This window comes from Scyliorhinus canicula, chromosome 12 (assembly GCF_902713615.1).
Source record: "Scyliorhinus canicula chromosome 12, sScyCan1.1, whole genome shotgun sequence".
Lineage (NCBI taxonomy): Eukaryota > Metazoa > Chordata > Chondrichthyes > Carcharhiniformes > Scyliorhinidae > Scyliorhinus > Scyliorhinus canicula.
Genome location: NC_052157.1, coordinates 41,273,799 through 41,290,398, shown reverse-complemented (window position 1 = coordinate 41,290,398; position 16,600 = coordinate 41,273,799). Strand labels below are relative to the sequence as shown.

General features: G+C 44.8%; 1 protein-coding gene across 7 annotated transcripts in view; it reads left to right on the top strand.

Annotated features, from left to right (window-relative positions):
* Positions 1-16,600, top strand: part of sema4ba (sema domain, immunoglobulin domain (Ig), transmembrane domain (TM) and short cytoplasmic domain, (semaphorin) 4Ba) — a 636,623-nt gene that overhangs the window by 290,063 nt on the left and 329,960 nt on the right. The gene's annotated exons all lie outside the window — the stretch shown is intronic.

Below are 16,600 nucleotides of genomic sequence, written 5' to 3'. Positions count from 1 at the left end.
CCATCAGATGCCGTTTTTCAGCAGGGAGACATGGTATACTGTAAGAGATACAATTTTAATAAATGAACAGGCCCAGGTAAGATCATAGGCATAGATAGCAAAACAATTATTTTGCAACATGGTAATCAAACTGTTAGGGTACATATATCAAGGATAATGGGTACAGATTACAAATTTTCAAATTTAGACAGGACAGACAGACATGACGAGGAGCCAGAGTCATCTGGTACGCACGTGTTACAGAACTATGAGGACCAGTTAGCTGATATAGACAGGGTTTTTGTAGAGACTTCTGATGGATTAGAACAGGCCATTTTTCCGAAAGGGCAAATGCCAAAAGTTGGTACAAAAGTGACATACTTGCCTGAAGGGTCTAGTCAATGGAAGGATGCAACTGTTATTAGTAGAGCAGGGAAGGCCACTGGAAAGTATAAACGTTGGTTGAATGTACATCATTCAGGGGAGGGAGTCAAGACAATGGATTGGGAAAACAAAGTTCAAAAATGGAGGGCACAGAAACGTAGTGCCAGTTCTGATAGCTCATCGGATAGTGAACAGGTCCGCAGGAAAAGGTCGAGAACTATTGAAAGGACACCCCACAGCAGAAGGGAAAGATCAAGCAGTAGCAGTACAGAACGAGATACCAGGCGGGCGACGGGACGTAGTTTATCAAGATCACGGAACATGAGTAAGACTTCGAATACACTAATTGGAATAGAAGCCCACATGCACGTGAGATTTTGGTGGCTTCCAATAAATTAGATGAAAAAGTTATCAAAGATGACAAACAGCAAGAGCTGCGTAGTTGGAGTGAATTTGGGGTATACATGGAAGTACTGGATAGGGGACAAAGAGCTCTATCGCACAGATGGATTTGCACGGAAAAGGTTCTTCCAGATGGAACTTATAAGGCAAAGGACAGGCTTGTGGCAAGGGGATTTGAAGAAAAGTTAGAAGATCAGAATTTAAGGGTAGATTCACCTACGGCAGGAAAGGTTATTTTAAAGATCTTTTTGGCTCTATTAGCCACAAAGGCATGGGAATGCAAATCTATAGATATAAAAGCTGCCTTATTGCAGGTCTCCAAAGAGACATTTTTCTCCGTCCTCCAAAAGAGGCAGCTAACACAGAAGGGGTGCTCTGGAAGTTGACCAAATATGTATATGGATTGAATAATGCATCTAAAGTCTGGTACTTTTCGGTAAGGTCAGTTTTGTTAAAGTTAGGCCAGTTGAAAGCAGTCCAGCAATGTTTTACTGGCACTATAAACAAAATCTTTCTGGCATCTTTATGATGCACGTTGATGATTTATTGTGGGGTGGGAGTAGTGATTTTGAAGCTATTGTAATCTCTGGTTTGAGGAAAGAATTCAGGGTTGGAAGTCAGGCTTCCGGTGCATTTAATTATATTGGACTAGAAATCGGACAGACTAAGTTAGGGGCAACTTTATGTCAGCAATCTTATTTGGAAAGCATCAGCCCTATAGCAATTAGTTGTGGCCGGGTTTAACAAAAAGACACAATGGTTTCAAAGATGGAAAAAGAGCAACTGCGAAATTTAATTGGGTTAGGTAGACAGACTAGACCAGACGTGAGTTTTGATGTCTTAGAGTTGAGTACAAAAATTAATGATCCCAAAGTGGAAGACATAATAAGAGCAAATAAAGTGTTGGTCAAACTAAAAATGCAGGAGTGTGTTTTGAATTTCCTAGTTTTAGGTGACCTTAGGCACCTGAAACTCATAGTTTATAGTGATGCATCCTATGCAAATTTATGTGATGGGGTTTCAAGCGCAGGAGGTTTTATAATTTTTCTTTTGTGGAACAATGGTAAATGTTTCCCTCTTGTGTGGGAAACAAAATAAGGAGAGTGGTCAAAAGCACTTTGGCTGCTGAGACATTAAGCCTTGTAGAGGCAGTGGATATGGCCTTTTATATATTTCAGATATTGACAGAAATTTTGGGATTAGGGGATTTGGGAAATATACCTATTGAATGTCACATTGACAATAAATCCCTATAGGAAAATGTGCACTCTACAAAAAGTGTCAATGAAAAAAGGTTAAGGATAGACATCGCAAGTTTAAAGCAGATGTTGGACAGAGGGGAGATAGCAAAAATAAAATGGGTTGACAGTAGCTATCAATTGTCAGACTGTTTTACAAAAAGAGGGGCTAGTTCACAGAAACTTTTGGATATTATTAATGAAGGGCGCCTGTTTCTGTGACTTTTTTTTCTTCTTCCAAAAATGAAAAAAAAAAGAAGTGGGGAAATTGCGTGTGTGTTTTTGAGTTTCGTGCAGCTTTGTTTCACCTAATTATTTTTTTTCCTCCAAGGAAGGGGAGACTGTTAAGTAATGGGTTAAGAGACATTCCAATTAGTTGTCTCATTTATAGAACAGTACAGCACAGAACAGGCCCTTCGGCCCTCGATGTTGTGCCGAGCAATGATCACCCTACTTAAACCCACATACCCGTAACCCAACAATCCCCCCATTAACCTTACACTACGGGCAATTTAGCATGGCCAATCCACCTAACCCCGCACATCTTTGGACTGTGGGAGGAAACCGGAGCACCCGGAGGAAACCCACGCACACACGGGGAGGACGTGCAGACTCCACACAGACAGTGACCCAGCCGGGAATCGAACCTGGGACCCTGGAGCTGTGAAGCATTGATGCTAACCACCATGCTACCGTGGGGCCCTGTTTCTCTTACTCCAGGAGTGACTTGGAGATAGTCAGTATTTGTTTCTTCTTGAAACTATTTGATATGAGTATGGCTGTGATATTGGTGTGGAAGGCAGAGCTGTAGTCAATAAATAGGAGTCTGATGTTGGAGTCCTTGTTGTCGAGATGCTCCAGGGATGAGTGACGGGACAGGGAAATAGCGTCTGCTGTAGACCAGTTGTAGTGGTATGTGAATTGCAGTGGATCTAGATATTCTGGGAGTATGGAGTTGATGTGCTTCATGACCAATCTCTCGAAGCACCTCAGTATGATTGATGTCAGTCCACAGGACGGTAGTCATTGAGGCATATTGCCTTGTTTTTCTTTGACACCGGTATGATGGTGGTCTTCTCGAAGCAGGTGGGGAACTCAGAGCAGAGTAGGGAGAGATGAAGTTGTCTGCGAACACATCTGCCAACTGGTCTGCGCAGGCTCTGAGTGCATGACCAGGGAATCCATCCGGATTCGTCGCCTTCCAAGGGTTCACTTTCAGGAAGGCCGATCTGACTTTGGAAGCTGTGACGATGGGTATGGGTCTGTTCGGGGCTCCTGGGGCAGTCGACAGTTGATTTCCTGCTCAAACCGAGCATAGAATGCATTGAGTTCATTGGGGAAGAGCGCGCTGCTGCTGGAGATACTGCTTGGCTTTGCTTTGTAGTCCGTTATGTTGTTTAGGCCTTGCCGCAACCGACGAGAGTCTGTCACACTAGTCTGTGACTCTAGCTTTTTCTCATATTGTCTCTTGGCATTCCTGATGGCTTTTTGGAGGTCGTACCTGGATTTCTTGTATAGGTCAGGGTTGCCTGACTTGAACACCTCAGACCTGTCCTTCAGTTGGGAGTCAATCTTCAGATTAAGCTATGGTTTCCGGTTGGGGAATGTACGTACTGCTTTCTTTGGCACACAGTCGTCCAAATATTTGCTGATGAAATCTGTGAAGGTGGTGACATACTCATATAGGTTGGTCGCTGAGTTCTTAAATATGGACCAGTCCACTGTCTTCAAGCAGTCACGTAGATGGCAAGAGCTGAACAAGAAAATAAACAGCTGAAAGAATGGCTGATTGGTCTTCAAGATCAAATGCAAAAGGAGCACATAATCCTTCAGCAGCGTGAAGAAATGAAGACTGCCTTGAAGAGCAGAATGGAAGAGCAGCAGAACAAAGTCGAATTGACGCTGTTGAATTACAAGAAATGTGCAAATGGATAATGAAGCTATGAGTAGCATAGTCGCTGAACTAAAACAAGTTCAGACTTCATCAAGATTAGTCCAACAGTGAAATCAAAATGAAGGACAAGGACAAAGCTCTGCTGTAGGCAGAGAAAGAAAAGACAGAAATAAGATCAGAAAATTAAATCCGATGCTAAAGCTCAAGGAACTAGAAGAAAAGCATTGGATGTCTTCAATTTACTGAGAGCCATTGAGTTGTTGAAAAATAACATCACTGAAATGTAAATCAAGAAATAGAATGTCAGGAAAAAGTAAAAAAACTTGCAGATCCAACTTGATATCAAGAAAATAATTCTCAACCACTTCTGCAGCATACTCAAGTGAAAGTAGACGTACTGACATAAGAGCGTGAAGAACTTTCAAAACAATTAGCAGAAGTGAAATTAAAGTGAACTTGAAGAATAGCACACAAGAATTAGGCTCTGCTGAGGAAATCGGATTAGTGCAGCGAACAAACGTGCACATACAGAAGATGAGTTTGCTAATGAAAAATTAGGACAACGTGAACTTTTCTATTAAGCATCGTGAAAAATGCTTGGCTTAGGAAAAAGAATTGCCGATTCATCAGAGCAATGGTTGAGTGCAGAATTGACAACCAAAACTGATGAAATTTTGGAACTTCATTGTGAAAAGAGCTATGAAATGTTTGAACTTCGATCCCATCTGAAGACCACAAAAGATGAGATAGACAGAATGGAAGAGCAATTCCAGATGTTATAAGCAGATAGCTCCGAAAGAAGGACAACCAGAGTAGTTGATGAGCTTAAAGAGGATTGGAAAATAAGAGAATAAACAAATATTTGGCTGAAATTGTGCAACAAGCGGAAATTATTTTTCTTTAAAAATTTTTATTTTAAAATTTTCATTGATAGCAAACACAACATCAACATCAAACAGCACAGAAAGTGGCTTGCCATAGTACCGTGTCATAATAATATATCGATTTTTTTTAAAACAACAAAAAGTCCCCAACCGATCTTATAACTCCAATAAAAATTACATACACCTGACAATAATAATAACCACCTCCCCTCCCTCGACACTCCCCTCTAACAGCCGATGGTGACTAATTCTTTAAAGTATGAGATGAATGGTGGCTACCTCAGGTAGAAATCCTCCACTAATCCCCAAACGGTGCAAATGACCTTTTCCAAATATAGAAGTTCCATGAAGTCACCCAACCAGGCCGAGGCACTGGGCGGAACAGAATATCTCCATCCCAGCAGAGCTCCCCTCTGGGCTACTAGCAAGGCAAAGGCAAAAATATGTGCCTTCACCCCAGTCTGACACCCCAAAATTGCCACCAAGGGATAAGGCTCCAGACCAATATTAAGAATCGCTAACGTGGTGCTAAAGAAGGAGACCCAAAAGCTTAAGATTCTTGGACACAACCAGAACATGTGGGTGTGATTAGCAAGCCCACGAGAGCCATGCTCTCCTATCCTCCACTTCATCGAAAACGCATTCATCCTATCCTCCAGGTGACCATGCAAACAGGAAACGTAGGACAAGCATTACGGATAAAATCATGTAACTGTGCCCCTGACAGTTGAAATTTTGCTGAGAACTCCTCCCAACTGGCAAACCATCCCTCCATGAACAGATCCCTAAAGCACTCCAGGCTTTTTCCTTCCCACGACTTAAACATCGCATCAAACCCCGATGGCACAAACAAATGGCTACCGCATATGGGGCCCAGCGATGACATGGTGCTCAGCTTGTAATGCTGCCTAAACTGCCTCTATATCCTTAAAGTAGAAATCACTGCCATGTTCGAGGAATACTGCGCGGGGGAGAACAGGAGCAAAGCCATAGCCAAAGCTCGCAAACTTGAATCCTCACACAAACCTGCCTCTGTACGCCTCTATAGAGTCTGACTCCCTCAGCCACCCCAGCACCTTCTCAATATATCCCACTCAATAATAAAGGAGAAAATTGGGTCATGCCAGGCCCCAAGGTTTATGCTCCCTCTGAAGGTATACCCTATGAATTTTAGGTGACTTACCCGCGCAAATAAAAGAAGTCACTAACTTGTTCGCCTTGGCCAAATGTGACTTAGCAAGGAAAACAGGGAGACATTGGAAGAGAAATAGGAACCTTGGTAGAATATTCATCTTAATCAACTTTACTGGGCATGGTAGAACAGTTACTTCATAGCTCCACGGTCTCAGGTTCAATTCCCATCTTGGGTCACTGTCTGTGCAGAGTCTGCATGTTCTCCCCGTGTCTGCGTGGGTTTCCTCCGGGTGCTCCCAGAGCCCAAAGATGTACAGGTTAAGTGGACTGGCCATACTAAATTGCCCTTACTATCCAAAAAGGTTAGGTTGGGTTACGGGGACAGGGTGAAGGTGTGGGCTTCGTTAGGGTGCTCCTTCCAATGGCTGGTGCTGACTCGATGGGCTCAATGGCCTCCTTCTGCACTGTAACTTCTATGACTCTATGGCCCTGTCCGCCAGGAACAGCGAGCGGAAGGATCTCCCACCGCCGGAAATCGGACCGCACCCTGTACACCAAATTGTGTAATTTAACCTATGAAGCACGGACCAATCATGGGCTACTCAGATGCCCAAATATCAGATGCTACCTCTGGCAAGACGGATAGGCAATACCCCCAGATTAGCTCCCCTTCCTGGGAGGTTAACCAGAAAATATTCACTCTTCTCCAGGTTCAACGTATCGCCTGAAATGGAGCCTAAGCTCCTCAGTAGCTTCATCATTTCATCCATAGAGGAAACTGGGCCCGTAACATACAAGAGCAGGTCATCCGCATACAGAGACACCCTTTTCTCCCTTCTCTCCCGTCTTACCACCTCCATTTGCCCGAAGACCTCAGTGCAGTAGCTAAAGGTTCTATCGCCAGTGCGAACAGGAATGGCAACAACGGACATGCCTATCTTGTACCCCAATTCAGTGGCAAATATCTCAATCGCAACACATTAGTGCGTCCATTGGCCAAGGGGTTTTATCCAACAGCCAAACACATGAGATAAACTACTGCCCATATCCGAATCTCCCAAGCACCTCGAAAAGGTAACCCCCCCCCCCCCACTCCCCTCCAACCTGTTGAACGCTTTCTCAGCCTCAATTGATGTAATCACCTCTGGGTTGGGGCTGGAGAAGGGGAGAGGACAACGTTCATAACCCATTGTATATTAGCCGATAGCTGCCACCCCTTCACAGAGCCTGTCTGGTCCTCTGCAATTACCTCCGGGACGCAGGACTCCAATGGCAGTGCCAGCACCTTAGCCAATATCTTGGCATCCACGTTGAAAAGAGAGAGGGGCACAAGTGGAAATGAATGTTCCATTTTTAAAATGCCGACGTCCAGCAGGACCACCCCACAGAAAAAGAAAATCCTCGCTCTCGCTAGGAACAAACGGAGTGAACATTCCTTTCGGAAAGAATGACACAAACCCATGGTGTCCAAACAGTGCAGAGGTTAAGGAGAAAAGCACCTCAGAGGAGTACAAAAAGTGAATCAAATGGAGACAACCAAGTACCGAAACAGAGTACGACAATTTCCACACCAAATTGACAAGGCCAACCAGAAACAACTGAGCCAGCCACTCTTCCAAATGTGACAAGAATGAGATCTGCAAGAATTGTCAAGTCTCAAGGCCGTCTAAATTTATAAAGGCAGAGACTTGATGGGTGGAGAAGGGGCAGCAAATAAAGAAGCATATATTGTAAATATATTTGAGCAAAGACTTGGAGGGAAGATGTAGTATAAGAATGTTTGGGCGGAGCAAAGGGTATTGCGGGACTGGAGAACAGTACTGCCCGTGGTATGGTACAGAGAGTCATGTGATTGTAGACTGAGTACAGTAGCAGAAGCTAGCATGTACACAGCATCTATGCAGGGCTGTACCATGGAGATGTCTATAGGTATGAGTTGATAATAAACACATAGTTTTAAACCATACAAGTCTCCAGATCTCTCAGTGGGGCATCAAACAACTACACAACAGTTGTCACAGTTGTAACATAGGAAACATCACAGCCAAATTAGGGCACAGCAAGCTCCCACAAACAACAAATGTGATAATGAAGCGATAATCTGTTTTTTGTGATGTTGATTGAAGGATAAATGTTGGCCAGGACACGAGGGGGTAAATCACCTGCCCTTCTTTTCAAATCTTCCCATGGTATCTTTCAGCACCTCAAGAGGGCAAATAGACCTCGGTTTAATGTTTCACCCGAATGGCAGCATCCCTCAGGACTGCATTGGACTATAGAACATAGAACAGTACAGCACAGAACAGGCCCTTCGGCCCTCGATGTTGTGCCGAGCCATGATCACCCTACTCAAACCCACGTATCCACCCTATACCCGTAACCCAACAACCCCCCCTTAACCTTACTTTTTAGGACACTATGGGCAATTTAGCATGGCCAATCCACCTAACTCGCACATCTTTGGACTGGGAGGAAACCGGAGCACCCGGAGGAAACCCACGCACACACGGGGAGGACGTGCAGACTCCACACAGACAGTGACCCAGCTGGGAATCGAACCTGGGACCCTGGAGCTGTGAAGCATTTATGCTAACCACCATGCTACCGTGCTGCCCTTGTCATAAACCCAGATTTTGGTGCTCAAGTCCTGCAATGGGATTTGAACCCACAAAAGTAAGGAAAAAGGCTAATCAAGTGCTGACGGGACAAAGACACAGCGAAGAATAAAACAAACAAAGCATAATAACTTAAAAATCAGAAAAGGGAAGAGCAGCAAAGAAACACAACATGAAAGAAAGGGCAAAGTGAAATAAAGCAGCAGTGAGGAACAGCAACGGTTGGAAATGGTAAGCGAATATTATCCATTGTGTTGTCTCACGTCACATTCATGACACCACAGAAGGATAATAATGAGACAGATGTTTAAAGATATACATATTACAGGATGTGGGCACTGCTGGTAAGGCTGGCATTTATTGCACTTGAGATGGTGAGCTGCCTTTCTGAACCGCTGTAATCCATGTGGTGAAGGTGCTCCCACAGAGTTAGGCAGAAAGGCGCAGGACTTTGACCCTGCAGTGACAATGAGAGAATTGCCGATATATTTCCAAGCCTAAACGTTTAACTTCATTTGTATCTCTTCATGGTGTATCCACTCACGTTTGCGCCTATGCAGAAATATATTCAGTCAATAAAAGTTTTGGGAACACAAGTTGGATATAAATTTTATGCACTGTCAGTTGTATTGAGCAAAGTGAGTACATTGTTCAAATCTATAAGGAAGGCTGGTCAGAGAGCTGCACATTCGTATCACCATAAACTGGATGTTCCCGTCCTTCTGACAGGAAACTGATGATGACGTGGTGACTGACGTTCTGGATAGTTAATCGAGATGTACCTTGCTGGGACTTTAGTTTCCAACTTTCATTTTTCATAGAATCCCTACAGTGCAGAAGGAGGCCATTCGGCCCATTGAGTCTGTGCTGATCCTCTGAAAAAACACCCTACCTAGGCCCACTCCCCCGCCTTATCCCGGTAAACCCTTAATGGCACCTAACATATACATCTTTAGACACTTAAGGGGCAATTCCGCATGGCCAATCCACATAACCGGCACATCTTTGTAACTGTGGAGGAAACCGGAGCACCCGGGGGAAACCCATGCAGACACGGGGAGAAAGTGCAAACTCCACATAAATAGTCACTCAAGGCTGAAATCGAACCTGGGTCCTTGGCGCTGTCAGGCAGCAGTGCTAACCACTGTACCACCACACTGCGTATTACAACTAATTTAAATGGGAACATGAGAGTAAGAGTGAGTTCCACCCAACCCCTAGGCAAGAGGCGTATTATTGTCCTTTGCAATATAAATCAGAGAAGTGTGGGAGGGTGGAATTGGGAAATAGAACTCAATATAGCAATGCAGCAAAATACGTTTTGGCTACCTCTGCTGTAAAGAAAATAGAATCTGTGCATTGCGAAAGATCTTATTAAATTCTCAGCGTTTGCTAGATGATCATACTGCTATTATAATTGTACATTATCTGTCCCTCCCTGAACCATGCACTCTCACTCCATTTCCACCCTTATTTGAGCTCATTTTGTTCAAATATCAGTATTAGAACTGTAATTGTTGATTGATCTAGTGGAGGGATCACATGATGCAATCTGAATTGTCTGTTCCCCGTCTGTTTGCCTACCTAATAGTCACAGTGCTTCAAGCAGCTTGTCTCTGTATAATGTAATTCTTTCTAGTGTAAAGAAATGTCCCAAGGCACTTCTACAGAGAGACATTGGCAAATGCCCGACAAAACAGTGCTGCTGAAGATTGGTTAAAGGAATGGATCTTAAAAAGGGTTTTTGAACGTGGGGAGATTTATCAAGGGTGTGAAACCTATGTAGCCAATGGCTCCACTGATGGGAGCGTTGGTCATAGGGTTCACTAAAGGCCAAAATTAAGGCGATTCAGCTCTTGGGAGGGGAATTGTACATTAAATGCAATCAGATTTTCTGGACTGGAGGAGGGTATAATAATAATAGTCTTTTATTGTCACAAATATGAAGTTACTGTGAAAAGCCCCTAGTCGCTACATTCCAGCATCTGCTCGGGTAAGCTGGTATGGGAATTGAACCCGTGCTGCTGTCCTTGTTCTGCATCATAAACCAGCACTCTAGACCACTGAGCTAAATGAGGCAATATAATGGAGAGCCCCAGGGTTGATACTAGGATCCTGCTTTTCGTGATATATGAATGACCTAGACTTGGGTGTGCAGGGCATAATTTCAAATTATGTGGATGATACAAAACTTGGAAGTAATGTAAAAATAGGGACGCAGGAACAGAGAGACTTAGGGGTATATGTACATAAATCGTTGCAGGTGACAGGGCAGGATGAGAACTACTTCCAACAAATTTAGATCCTTCCTTAAATAAGATGCCGAATACTGTACAAAGTACTCCCGATGTGGCCTCACCAACGTCCTGTACAACTGAAGCATAAACTCCCTACTTTTGTATTAAAATTGCTTGCAATAAATGATAACATTCTTTTAGCTACCTTAATTACTTGCTGGATGTGGATACAAGCCTGTTACCATTCAGAATAATTGTTATTTTTTATAACCTTTAATTAAAAGTTAGAGTGCCCAAGTCATTTTTTCCAGTTAAGGGGCAATTTAGCATGTCCAATTCACCTACGCTGCACATCTTTGGGTTGTGGGGGCGAAACCCATGCAAACATGGGAAGAATGTGCAAAGTCCACACGGACAGTGACCCAGAATCGAACCTGAGACCGTGGTGTTGTGAGGTAGCAGTGCTAACCCACTGCACCCCCGTGCTGCCCTGAGAGTGACTGTTCTCACTGGTGGAAATGTCAAGAACAGGAAGGCACCGATTTAAGGCAATTGGCAAAAGAGCCAAAGACCACATGAGGAAAAAAGTGGTTAGAATTTGGAATGAACTTCCCGAGAATGTGGTGGCGGTAAAGTCGTTTGTGGTTTCTAAAAGGGAATTGGGTGATCATCTGAAAAGAAACAAAATGGCAGTGGTGTGGGGCAGGCAGTGGGCCTAGTTGAGTTTCTCTGGTAGAGGGACAGCATGGGCATGATGGGCCAAACTCCCTCTCTCTGTGCTGTAACCCATGCTATGATTGTCTGATTTTATGAAATTACCCTGTAGTCTGATATGGCTTCAAGTGTCACCTATGCCTCAGCTGGTAGCTACTGTGGGCAGCACGGTAGCACAAGTGGCTAGCACTGTGGCTTCACAGCACCAGAGCCCCAGGTTTGATTCCCTGCTGGGCCACTGTGTGTGCGGAATCTGCATGTTCTCCCCATGCCTGCATGGGTTTCCTTCGGGTGCTCTGGTTTCCTCCCACAGTCCAAAGACGTGTAGGTTAGGTGGATTGGCCATGCTAAATTGCCCTTAGTGTCCAAAAAGGTTAGGAGAGGTTATTGGGTAATGGGGATAGGGTGGAAGTGAGGGCTTAATGTGGGTTGGTGCAGACTTGATGGGTCGAATGGCCTCCTTCTGCACTGTATGGTCTATGTTCTTGCCTCTGACTCAGAAAGTTCAAAACATTATGCTATGGTCACTGACTGCCTTCTTGTGAGGTGTAAAAAGATCCCACCGTGCTATTTGAAGAAGATCTCCCAATGTCCTGGCCAACATTTATCCTTCAAAGGATATTATTAAAATAACTGATCCACTCATCACGTTGCTATTTTTCGAGATCTAGCTGTTGGCTGCCATGTTTCCTGCAACAGTGATTACACTTCAAAAGAATTTGATTAGCTGCAAGATGCTTTGGAACATGCTGAGGGTGTGAAAAGCGCTGTATAAATGCAAATTGTTATTTTGGTTCTTTCAGTCTCAGATTTGTCAAAGTACTATTGAAATAAAAGCAGAAAACATTGGGCAATCTCAGCAGGTCTGACAGCATCTGTGGAGAAAGAAGGGAGCGAACGTTTCAAATTACGTTAGCGGCCTTCTCTCTCCACAGATGCTGCCAGACCTGCTGAGATTGCCCATTAGTTTCCTGTTTTTGTTTCAGGTTCCAGCATCCGCTGTAATTTGCTTTTATGCTATTGAAGTGCTTCAGCAACTTTGTGGAATCCATAAAGCATGAGTTAGTAACCCATACATTCTGCATTAATGACACGCTCTTAATGGTAATCCCAATTTTAGTTGGGTTGGGCACCCGCGTTAATGTCTGATGCCACTTTCTGCCGAAGTTGTCGATTTTCTAATTATATAGATAGGAGCTTCAGGGAAATAGTTACACCAAAGACTGGAGATAGATGGGTAACTGTAAGAGGGACTGGGAAGAAGCAGTCAGCGCAGGGACCCCCTGCGGTCGTTCCCCTGAGTAACAAGTATACCGTTTTGGATACTTGTGGGGGGGACGACTTACCAGGGGTAAGCCATGGGGTACGGGCCTCTGGCACGGAGTCTGTCCCTGTTGCTCAGAAGGGAAGGGGGGAAAGGAGTAGAACATTAGTAATTGGGGACTCAATAGTCAGGGGCACAGATAGGAGATTTTGTGGGAGCGAGAGAGACTCACGTTTGGTATGTTGCCTCCCAGGTGCAAGGGTACGTGATGTCTCGGATCGTGTTTTCCGGATCCTTAAGGGGGAGGGGGAGCAGCCCCAAGTCGTAGTCCACATTGGCACTAACGACATAGGTAGGAAAGGGGACAAGGATGTCAGGCAGGCCTTTAGGGAGCTAGGATGGAAGCTCAGAGCGAGAACAAACAGAGTTGTTATCTCTGGGTTGTTGCCCGTGCCACGTGATAGTGAGATGAGGAATAGGGAGAGAGAGCAATTAAACACGTGGCTACAGGGATGGTGCAGGCGGGAGGGATTCAGATTTCTGGATAACTGGGGCTCTTTCTGGGGAAGGTGGGACCTCTATAGACAGGATGGTCTACATCTGAACCTGAGGGGCACCAATATCCTGGGGGGGAGATTTGTTAGTACTCTTTGGGGGGGTTTAAACTAATTCAGCAGGGGCATGGGAACCTGGATTGTAGTTTTGGGGTGCGAGAGATTGAGAGTAGAGAGGTCAGGAGCACAGTTTTGACTTCGCAGGAGGGTGGCAGTGTTCAGGTCTGTGGTTTGAAGTGTGTCTATTTCAATGCCAGGAGTATACGAAATAAGGTAGGGGAACTGGCAGCATGGGTTGGTACCTGGGACTTCGATGTTGTGGCCATTTCAGAGACATGGATAGAGCAGGGACAGGAATGGTTGTTGCAGGTTCCGGGGTTTAGGTGCTTTAGTAAGGTCAGAGAAGGGGGCAAAAGAGGGGGAGGTGTGGCGCTGCTAGTCAAGGACAGTATTACGGTGGTAGAAAGGATGCAAGATGGGGACTCTTCTTCCGAGGTAGTATGGGCTGAGGTTAGAAACAGGAAAGGAGAGGTCACCCTGTTGGGAGTTTTCTATAGGCCACCTAATAGTTCTAGAGATGTAGAGGAAAGGATGGCGAAGATGATTCTGGAAAAGAGCGAAAGTAACAGGGTAGTTGTTATGGGAGACTTTAACTTTCCTAATATTGACTGGAAAAGATATAGTTCGAGTACATTGGATGGGTCGTTCTTTGTACAATGTGTGCAGGAGGGTTTTCTGACACAATATGTTGACAGGCCAACAAGAGGTGAGGCCACTTTGGATTTGGTTTTGGGTAATGAACCAGGCCAGGTGTTAGATCTGGAGGTAGGTGAACACTTTGGAGACAGTGACCACAATTTGGTGACCTTTACGTTAGTGATGGAAAGGGATAAGTATACCCCGCAGAGCAAGAGTTATAGCTGGGGGAAGGGCAATTATGATGCCATTAGACATGACTTAGGATGTGTTGGTTGGAGAAGTAGGCTGCAAGGGTTGGGCACACTGGATATGTGGAGCTTGTTCAAGGAACAGCTATTGCATGCTCTTGATAAGTACGTACCAGTCAGGCAGGGAGGAAGGGGTCGAGCGAGGGAACCGTGGTTTACCAAAGAAGTGGAATCTCTTGTTAAGAGGAAGAAGGAGGCCTATGTGAAGATGAGGCGTGAAGTTTCAGTTGGGGCGCTTGATAGTTACAAGGAAGCGAGGAAGGATCTAAAGAGAGAGCTGAGACGGGCAAGGAGGGGACATGAGAAGTCTTTGGCAGGTAGGATCAAGGAAAACCCAAAAGCTTTCTATAGGTATGTCAGGAATAAAAGAATGACTAGGGTAAGAGTAGGGCCAGTCAAGGACAGTGGTGGGAAGTTGTGTGTGGAGGCTGAGGAGATAAGCGAGATACTAAATGAATACTTTTCGTCAGTATTCACTCAAGAAAAAGATAATATTGAGGAGGAGAATGCTGAGACCCAGGCTATTAGAATAGATGGCATTGAGGTGCGTAGGGAAGAAGTGTTGGCAATTCTGGACAAGGTGAAAATAGATAAGTCCCCGGGGCCGGATGGGATTTATCCTAGGATTCTCTGGGAAGCCAGGGAAGAGATTGCTGAGCCTTTGGCTTTGATTTTTAGGTCATCATTGGCTACAGGAATAGTGCCAGAGGACTGGAGGATAGCAAATGTGGTCCCTTTGTTCAAGAAGGGGAGTAGAGATAACCCCGGTAACTATAGGCCGGTGAGCCTCACGTCTGTGGTGGGTAAAGTCTTGGAGAGGATTATAAAAGATACGATTTATAATCATCTAGATAGGAATAATATGATTAGGGATAGTCAGCATGGTTTTGTGAAGGGTAGGTCATGCCTCACAAACCTTATCGAGTTCTTTGAGAAGGTGACTGAACAGGTAGACGAGGGTAGAGCAGTTGATGTGGTGTATATGGATTTCAGTAAAGCGTTTGATAAGGTTCCCCACGGTCGGCTATTGCAGAAAATACGGAGGCTGGGGATTGAGGGTGATTTAGAGATGTGGATCAGAAATTGGCTAGTTGAAAGAAGACAGAGAGTGGTAGTTGATGGGAAATGTTCAGAATGGAGTTCAGTTACGAGTGGTGTACCACAAGGATCTGTTCTGGGGCCGTTGCTGTTTGTCATTTTTATAAATGACCTAGAGGAGGGCGCAGAAGGATGGGTGAGTAAATTTGCAGACGACACTAAAGTCGGTGGAGTTGTAGACAGTGCGGAAGGATGTTGCAGGTTACAGAGGGACATAGATAAGCTGCAGGGCTGGGCTGAGAGGTGGCAAATGGAGTTTAATGTGGAGAAGTGTGAGGTGATTCACTTTGGAAAGAATAACAGGAATGCGGAATATTTGGCTAATGGTAAAATTCTTGGTAGTGTGGATGAGCAGAGGGATCTCGGTGTCCATGTACATAGATCCCTGAAAGTTGCCACCCAGGTTGATAGGGTTGTGAAGAAGGCCTATGGTGTGTTGGCCTTTATTGGTAGAGGGATTGAGTTCCGGAACCATGAGGTCATGATGCAGCTGTACCAAACTCTGGTACGGCCGCATTTGGAGTATTGCGTACAGTTCTGGTCGCCTCATTATAGGAAGGACGTGGAAGCTTTGGAACGGGTGCAGAGGAGATTTACCAGGATGTTGCCTGGTATGGAGGGAAAATCTTATGAGGAAAGGCTGATGGACTTGAGGTTGTTTTCGTTAGAGAGAAGAAGGTTAAGAGGTGACTTAATAGAGGCATACAAAATGATCAGAGGGTTAGATAGGGTGGACAGCGAGAGCCTTCTCCCGCGGATGGAGGTGGCTAGCACGAGGGGACATAGCCTTAAATTGAGGGGTAATAGATATAGGACAGAGGTCAGAGGTGGGTTTTTTACGCAAAGAGTGGTGAGGCCGTGGAATGCCCTACCTGCAACAGTAGTGAACTCGCCAACATTGAGGGCATTTAAAAATTTATTGGATAAGCATATGGATGATAAGGGCATAGTGTAGGTTAGATGGCCTTTAGTTTTTTTTTCTCCATGTCGGTGCAACATCGAGGGCCGAAGGGCCTGTACTGCGCTGTATCGTTCTATGTTCTATGTTCTATGTTGGGAGAATTCTACTCCCATAAACTCCACTTGTGTACTCGTGAAGACCTGTGTCAGCATCTGAACTGAGAGGCTACTGCAAACTTCGGACAATGCCTACCAACAGTCTGACAGGTATAAACATGAAAGAGCAGTGGATTATTCTGGAATATCATGTTTGGTGCGCCCAGTAATTAACATCAAGCTGTGTAGTGTGGATACCC